The sequence below is a fragment of the Octopus bimaculoides genome, chromosome 7 (genome assembly GCF_001194135.2).
Source record: "Octopus bimaculoides isolate UCB-OBI-ISO-001 chromosome 7, ASM119413v2, whole genome shotgun sequence".
Taxonomy (NCBI): Eukaryota; Metazoa; Mollusca; class Cephalopoda; order Octopoda; family Octopodidae; genus Octopus; species Octopus bimaculoides.
The window spans coordinates 61,840,150-61,849,881 of NC_068987.1; the positions used below are offsets into that span (position 1 = coordinate 61,840,150).

Consider the following 9,732-nt stretch of genomic DNA (forward strand, 5'->3'; position numbering starts at 1 on the left):
CACATAAAAGACACCATTTCGAGCGTGGCCGTTTTCGTGCGGGTGACATGTAAAAGCACCCACTACACTCTCTGAGTGGTTGGCGTTAGGAAGGGCATCCAGCTGTAGAAACTCTGCCAAATCAGACTGGAGCCTGGTGTTGCCATCCGGTTTCACCAGTCCTCAGTCAAATCGTCCAACCCATGCTAGCATGGAAAGCGGACGTTAAACGATGATGATGATGATGATGATAGGATCGTTATTTAAAATACCGATCATATCAGGTGGCTAGCATGGGAATAAAAACCTCATACTTTCTCATCACAAAAGTGAATCACTTTTGAATTGAATTGAATTGTAACATGTGATGAGAAATGAATCCAATACAACAACCGTAAATGTTAAGCACAATGGTTGGACAAAAACGAGCCACTAAAACACAGTCCAAAAAGCAAGATTTATCAAAAGAAGCTGATGGTGTGTCTTTGGTGGTCTGGCGCTGGTGTGATCCATTATGATTTCATTAAACCTGGTTTATCAATCACGGCTGAAGTATACTGCAGCCAAACAGACCAAATGATGCAAAAACTTACAAAAAACAAACAGCCTAGATTAGTCAACAGATCCACTCTTATTTTATTGCAAGACAATGCCAGACCACACATCGCAAAAATGTCATTGGCAAAACTACAGGAGTTGGAGTTGGAGTTGGAGTTCTCCAACATCCACCATACTCACCTGATCTTTGCCTCCACTGACTACCACTTCTTCCAGAATTTGGATAACTTTTTTGATAGGAAAAAAATTTAATTCCAACGATGCTGTAAAACAGGCCTTCCAAGATTTTATTGACTCTAGATTGCCAGGCTTTTACAGTTCCGGGCTGGACGAGCTACCGCTGAATTGGCAAAAGTGTATTGATAATATGGGTGCATACTTTGATGAATAAATCTATTCCTCGTATTTATAAAACATTAGCAAACTCTTTTTCTTTTCCACAAATCTCATACTTGACAACCTAATATATATATATTTGTATAAGTTTATGTATACATGTATTTATGTAAATGTATTTATAAATATATTTATATATACATTTACCTATTTATCTATCTCCATTTCTGTCTTTGTAGATGTGTGTGTGTGTGTGTGTGTGTGTGTGTGTGTGTTTATATAAATGAATACATAACAACAGATGGCTAATTCACCTCTCTCAGAACCTGCTCCTTGCTTGATATCCAAAGTATACTATGAACTGTATATTTAATATAATGTGCATTTCTTGATTAGCTCAGGGGCTAATGATATACTCAGTCAGGCTCTGTTAATTGTATTCATAACCTGAATATTTTTCTGCCTGTACTTCAGTACCTACGTATGCATCCGGCCCGACTCAGCGCCTTACCATTTAAGTGTCTAGTTCACTTGAATTTTAATCTTACACACACACACACACACACGCACGCACACACACACACACACACACACACACACACACACACACACACACACACACACACGTATGTATGCATGTTTGTAATTGTGTGTGTGTGTGTGTGTGTGTGTGTGTACTGATACATTGCATTAAACACTAGAAATTAAAAACAAGTTATATATATTGAAACATAAGCATAAGCATACAATACATATTCTCTGGATATAATAGCCTATTTCTAGAGGCCATACGTGCATACAAATGGATGGTAGAGAAAGGAAACCAATTTTTAAAAGCAGTAATACTGTAAAATATTGTGAACAGCTGAAATATGCGTATGATTCAGATACGTTCTTTCTGCAAGTAATCTTTTGATTTGAGTCCTGTATTCTCAGAGATTAACTATAGAAATACAAATTTAAATGTTTGTGTGCATGTGTGTGTGAATGAGAGAGGGAGAGAGATGGAGAGAAAAAAGGGGGAAGAGAGAGTTTGTGTGTTTGTGTGAGTATAAGTGGGGTTGTGCATGCATGGAGTGGATAGGCAAATATAACAGTTTGTCTGAATGTATAGATGTTTGTATGTATATATGTAGGTGTTTGTATATGTTTGTATGTACGTGTGTGTGTGTGTGTATGTTTGTAAGAGAGTGATGGAAAGTTTGGGTGTTTATGTGAGTTGTTTGTGTGGACATGGAAATTTTGTGCAGATAGACAGAAATAGATAAATAGATAGAGATAGATAAATAGATAGACGTAGATAAATAGATATAGATAAACAGATAGATAGAAAGATAGATAGATAGATAGAAATGCAAAAGGTGCTTTGTGATGAAGCAATTTCAAATATAAATGTTGTACTGAAATAATAGTAATGGTAAGGAATTCTTTACATTACCCAGGCAGTTTGTTAAAGTGATTGATACTGTTACAGTGGTGGCTTAATTAGTAATAGAGATGAGTGCTGTGAAAGCATAGTGGTTAGGGTAAGGATAGGCTAGAAAAGGTTTAGGAAGCTGCTCTTTTTTCTCTGTTGATAACAAAGAATGAAGGCTTATACAATGCTTGTGTTCAGAATGTGGTATTGCAGAGTGGTGAGATACAGGTACTGAATGTAGAGGATATGTGGAGATTAGAATGAACGGAAAGTAACACTAGGCATCAGAGGTATCTATTGTAATATCCAAGAGAAAAGAACATGATAGTATTGGCTTGGGAAGGAGATGTTAAGTAAAGTGGGAAGGGCTGGCTGATCTCAAAATAATGAGTTTTGTACAGATGTTAATATAATGGAATTGTGACTAAGATCAAGTCATAGAAGTGTGATGAAACATTTTGTAAGTTTACAGTATGTAATAGGACCCCTTCTGCCATGACTGACAGTTCCCCTCCAAGGCACATGTCTTGGCAAGGTTGTTTATGGAAGACTAGCAGCTGTCTATGCATACCAGCCTCCCCTCTCTACACAACTGTGTTATCCAAGGGAAAGGCACAGGCCAATACAGCTTGGCACCAGTGATGTTGCAACTTACTTTTACAGCAAGTGAACTGGAGCTGTGTGAAATAAAGTGTCTTGTTCAAGAACACAACACATAACCTGCTCAGCAATTAAAAAAATATGTGATGTGAGAGTTTTCATGTAAATGGGCTAACATAACTCTTCTACAGTGTCATTGTTATTTTGTAAACATGAGTTTTTAAAACTTGTTTACCATTGAAGTATGACAGTCAACTATATTTTTATCTTTATTTAGAAGAGACCATAAATATGAGTCATACAGTTTTTATGACTAACTATAAGTTATAACTATAAGTTAGAAATTGCTGCCATTGTAACACAAGTGGATTCAATGTGTATGTTATAGAGAGCTTTTTGTATTGCCCACAATGCACTGAAGTAGTCATACAAGAAACTCTTGATCCGCAAGGTGACAGATGTACAGAGTTCATAGTTGAATAAGTTAGCTACAAAGTTTTTGTGCAAGATATTGTTGAAGGGCAACAATTATGTTTTTGCTACAATTGCCAACAACAGAAGTGTGTGTGGGTTTATCTAGGATTTAAACTATCATCTTCATCGTCACCATATTTGCATGGGTTGGGTGGAATCTGTTGAGGTGGGTTTTCCTATGACTGGATGCTTTTCCTGACACCAACCCTGACATGTTTCCAAATAAGGTAACATTATGGACCTGAATTTTCTGAGGCTGCTGAGAGTGGACCAGATGCCACCCAAGATATGGCACTCTGCTTATACGAGGGGGTGCTGAAAAGTTCCTGACTTTGGATAAAGGAAAATACAGGAGGATTGGTTAATTATGATATTTTTCAACATATTCCCCTCCCAGATTCACACACTTATTGCAGTGGTCCTTCAGTTCTTCTAAGCCCTATAAAAGAACTCAGAAGGTTGGGCCTCCAACCAGGCCTTTCACAATATCTTTAAAGCCAGGAACTTTTCAGCACCTCCTCGTATATTTATAGCTTTTAAATTTTTGATGGGATTCAAGTATAAATAATTATAATGACACTACTGTATTTATCTTTACAGTGATTGCCTCATTAATAAACCACAGTAAAACTATTATGAGATATCCTCTTAACTATGAAGGCTGATACAAAAGTACAATTTAGCAGTGGTATGGTCCTCTGTTACCTCTCCTCTGAACGGGGCTATTTAACCCTTTAGCATTTAAACCAGCCAAGCATTCTACCTGTTTTATGTTCAAACTGGCCAGATCTGATCTCTCAAACTTACCCTACAATGTATTTCTAAAAATAAACAACCACACCGTCAAAATCCCAAAGCTATGAGATAATGCAGGATTAATTCAAAACACTGTCAATACATAAGCATTACATTTGGCAGAGTCTCTGAATGCTTAAGGGTTAAATGGTTATCCATTTTGGCAAAGGTATGACTTCTGTAGAGAAGGTGTTTGCTGCACCCTTTACTAACTTTACAGGGATGAAAGGCAAAGTAAAACCTGGCAATAGCCTTGCATTCTACTCTTCTGGCTATTTAAATGTGGGGCTAAAACCTAATCCTATACCCTGTTTTCAGGGATTTAAACAAAAACTAGTAGTCTAACCCCTCCCAGAATAAGGTACTGGTTTTGTATATACTTCTTACTTTCAGCAGATATTGAACTCAGATAATACCAGTATAATACCAATGATAGCGTATGTTATCTCCAATCTCTTAATTAACTGTCTAATATCCTATGAAGTCTGCCATTTTTGCACTCATTTAAAGATATAAATATAGAAAATATGCATTATTGCGGAAATTTAGAAATATTCTTAATAGACAAAGGTTACTTAAGTCCACATCCTAGATTTAAACACTATTTTAAAGTCTCCCTAGCTTAGGACATCTAATTGGAAGCATGCAACCCAATCAGCCTGAAGCTGGTATTGTGTATACATGCATGCATATACACACTCTCACTCACAGACACACATGCACACACACTCATGCACACTCTCTCTCTCCATCTTTCTCTCTTATTTTCTCTCTATTTTAAGGTTTATTTCTAAACTATTCATCTGTAATGTTATGCAACCAATACTGAAAGGGAACTAAACTACATGCCAGAATGCAAATGTATTTGTTAAAAAGAGTTGCTGAGTTCATGAGATCTTTTTTAAAATGAAAAATTTAAGTATGATGTACTTAATAAAAAAAAAAAAAAGTTGATACAATTTTTAATAGTTATGAAGTATACTTACCAAAATTATCTTCATTTTTCCAACCCTACATTCACTCAAATATTCTATATGCATTTTTATTTTCATATGTAGAAAATTTTGCACTAAAACGTTTTTGTGCACATCATCCATTAAAAAAAAAAGAAAAATAGAGAACATTGATTGTCAGTAGTATAGATTCTTTTCTCAGTAACTTTAACTTAAACATTTTGCAGAAGTCTCATCAATTATTTTTAACCTTTAGTTAATTGAATTTATGGCATTTTAATTATCTTATTTCCTTTAACATATAAGATAAGTTTTGAATTTGTGAACTTTGAAATTTTATTCAAGAATTCATCATTTTAAATAATTATCTAACTTACACAATGAAAGCTTTTATAATTTGAATGAACTAATCAATAACCATTCACTGAAATGAAGTCATGCAATTTTGAAAAATTAATGTATTATGGCATGTATTTTTAAATTTCTAAAATTTCTAGAGTTTGGTCAATTCTTTAAAAATATTAGTATTTAATTTTGTATTTTAACATTAGTAGATATTCTTTATGATATATTAGCCAGTTTCTTGCACCTGTTACGTTTAGCACACAATTTATAGTTCTTATCTCACACGATAGCTATTTTATCTGGTTGACCTTTTTCCTCTTTTAGATTTTTATCATGAATCATTTTATTAATACTAAGTATGAATTTATACTCCATGGAGTTCTTTTGAGTTAAGCCTTTACATATGATACTTATGCCCTGAAAACGGGCATGTATGTTGTAACTTAACATTTTGTGTCTAACAAATCTAAAATCTCCAATAAAGAAATTGTAAATCCAGGAAGAATTATTACTTAGATTAAAGGATTTGATATATGTAATTTCAACAAAGTTGGTAAAACATTAGAAATGGTAGAATGCAAGTTTTCTTCTTTAGTAATCTGAGCTAAAATTTTCATCCATGTAAATGAAATCAGTACCAAACATTATGCTGGTATTAACTTAATCTTTTCTACTCCTTCCTTAGAAATGTGTGGCTTTGTTCAAGGGTAAAAAAAAAAAAAAATCATGTCGACACTATTATGGTTGTGTGTTTAAGAAATTCAATTTAGAGCCACGTGATTTCAGGTTTGGTTCATTTTATGGTTTTTTGGATGAGTATCTTCTGCTATAATCTCTCAGGTTGACCAGAACTTCGTGGTTTGACAAAAAGAGTAGCAGACATATCAGTATATGCTGGGATTGATATGATCAATTAAAATATTCCAAGGTAGTGCCCCAACATGGCTGCAGGCCAATGACTCAGTCCTGTAAAAGAATATATATACTTGTGTGTGTGTGTGTGTGTGTATGTGTGCGCGCACGCTTGTGTGTGTGTGTGTGTGTGTGTGTGTATGTGTGCGCGCACGCTTGTGTGTGATACAAATAAGGAAAACAAACTCCAAATTTTGCAAAAGAGTAGAAAATCAGAGAAAAAGCATTAAAGGGTTGATAAACCTTTAAATGAATAATTATGAAAAAAATTATATTTTAATGTAGTATCTTAGAAATATGTAAATTGTCATGGTTCTGATTTGACATTAGAAACTTCATTAGGATTTCAGACAAAATGCTTTGTGATATTTTTTCAGTCTCTGTGCTCTGAGTTAAGATCCTGTTGAGGTTAACTTTGCTTTTCATCTACTTAGAATTGATAAAAAAAAAGTACCAATCTAAGGTGGTGGATTAGCAGTACTGTAAGAGCATTATACTGGATGCCTTGCAGTATTTGTTCCGGCTCTTTGTGTTCTGAGTTCAAATTCTGCTATGGTTTACTTGAGTTGTATACTTAATCCATTACTTGGTTTCACACCACCACCAGGCATCTTAAGTGACTTTAGTAGAATCCATTCTGCAAGTACCCAAGCTAGATTTTTTGGTTTGATGATATCTTCCACTAATCTCATAGACCCTCTAATAGATCATAGTCATGGCCTTCTCTCTTGACTGAGATATTAAAAAAAAAAAACTCAAAAAAACAAACTTAGTTGTAATATAAATGTGAGGATTAGGGTTGTGAGCATGGTAGAATCATTAGCATGCCAGGCAAAATGCCTAGTGGCATTTCATCCATTTTTACATTTTGAGTTGAAATTCTGCCAAGGTCAACTTTACCATTCATCCTTTCAGGGTCGATAAAATAAGTACCAGTGAAGTATTGGGATTGATGTAATCAACTTATCCTTCTCCAAAATTGCTGGCCTTGTGCCAAAATTTGAAATCAATATAAATGTGAGGAATTTTAACACATTAAAAGCATTTGAAATTTATGGCTTACACTGAATTATTGCAAGTAACTCCAAACTGCTGAATTTAGTTACAAGTAATGGATTAGGATAGTTTTCAAAATGGTACTATTATATTATTAATGTAGGTTCTTTGTTACTGTAAAATTGTTAACTACAAATGTAAGAATCCTGTTTAGTATTATTCTTAATTATCAATTAAATTAGAATGGAAACAAGAGACACTATATATGCGTTTCTAATTTTATTGTCATGATTGTTTTGATGTGCATTTTTCCCTGCTTGCATGAGTCGGATAGAATTCAGTGAAGCAGATTTGATGCCCTTCCTGTTGTCTCAGCTATTTCAAAGCAAACAAATATTTCCCAATGATTGGACTTTGTTTCTATGGAAGATTGGAAGTGAGTGATATTACTTGTATGACAGTGTTGCTTGTTCATAACTACCACACAGTGTCAAGACAAGAATACACACACACATACACTCCCACACACACACATACTCATGTACACACACATATACTCCCACTTCTCCCTCCACACACACACACACATGAGGAAACATGAAAACATGTCAAACCAAGTTAAAATCATAGTCGTGGCCAGTGCCGGTGTGTTGGTGGCACTCAAAAGGCAACCATGCTGGTGACATGTAAAAGGCACTCATTCCAGTGACACATAAAAGACACCCAGTACACTCTGCAGAGTGTTTGTTGCTAGGAAGGGCCGCCAGCTGTAGGAACCAAGCCAAAAACATGATTGGAGCCTAGTGCAGCTCTCTGGCTTACCAGCTTCAGTCAAACCATCTAATTCATGCCAGCATGGAAAACGTCTTCCAGCTAGTAAAGCCACTTACAAGGCTTTGGTTGAGCAAGGACTACTGTAGAAGCAACTCGCTGAGAGTGCACCGAAGAAGTTTTCATCTCCCAACTACATGGTTTTGGAACTGATCTGGATCTGAAACTACATGCATGGGAAGTGAATCTGTTAACCACACAGCGATGCCTGCACCTATGTACTTACAAAATTTGAATTTAAGCTATTTTCTAAGAGCATCCACTGCCTTTTGTAAATTTTGTACCATGTTTTTATGAAATTCATGCAGCAACCTAAACTGCAAACTGTCATAGGGAAATCTGTGAACTATGTTAACTATCGTGTTGTTATTGTAACTATGGGAAGGGTTGCGTCTAAAAGGAGATTTGAAAAATATTCTCATTCATACTGAACAACTTTGGATAATTAAATGAAATGAAAGAACTCTGTTTAACAGCAGTACTTTGTATGAGTGCAGGACTGATTGGTCAGCCTGGGAATATAGTTGAAAACATTTGTGCAAAGTGTGAGAAGTGAGCTTCTCAACCAACGAGCCATGACTGTGCTTATAATCTCTCTCTCTCTCTCTCTCTCTCTCTCTCTCACACACACACACACACACACACACACACACACACACACACAAACAGAGAGAGAGAGAGAGAGAGAGAGAGAGAGAGAGAGAGAGTTTTTATATTGAAATTGAGTTTGTTTAACAATTAGAGATTCAACTGCAATAAAAAAATGCATATTCTGTACAGTATGTATTGAGCACTTCTCCCTCATTCATCCAACATAAATCAATGTACATGTGTGTGTGTGTGTGTGTGTGTGTATGAAGGTGCATGGCCTAGTGGTTAGGGTGTTGCATTCATAATTGCAAGATCGTGGTGTCAATTCTCAGATTAACAGTGCATTGTGTTCTTGAGCAAAACGTTTCATTTTACATTACTCTAGTCCACCCAGTTGTAAATGGGTAGTTCTACAACAGACTGGCATTCTGTTCAAAGGGAATTGTTGGCTTGTCCGCCAAGCCAGAGGGGTGGCATCATTTGAAAGCTACAACAATGCAAGGAAGTACATTGTGACCAGAAGTATTTTAACAACATCTGATAGTCTAGTCAATACAGTGATCTCCTCCTCCTCCTCCCCCTCATCATTATCATCATCATCATCATTGTCATCATTTAATATTCATTTTCCATGCTGTCATGGGTTGAATGATTTGACAGGAGCTGGCAAGTCAGCAGACTGTGCTGAGCTCTGTTGACTGATTTGGCACAGTTTTCTATGGTAGGATGCCCTTCCCAATGCCATACTTTACAGAATGTACTGGGTGCTTTTTTTGTGGGGTCATTAAGTAATTTACAAGAAAAAGACTAGCTCAGCAACTTCTATGGTGGGGTGGCTAGTAGTGAGGTGATGGGTTTGTACCAGTTGATGAGAGGTTAAAATTTATTAAAGCGGGAGAGAGATAAGTGTCTTGCTATAGAGGAGATACAGGGATACTCCAGTTG

At 35.8% G+C, this 9,732-nt stretch overlaps 1 protein-coding gene across 2 annotated transcripts in view; it reads left to right on the forward strand.

Moving 5' to 3' along the window:
- Positions 1-9,732, forward strand: part of LOC106884520 (phospholipid-transporting ATPase ABCA7) — a 289,592-nt gene that overhangs the window by 59,512 nt on the left and 220,348 nt on the right. The window lies entirely within an intron of this gene.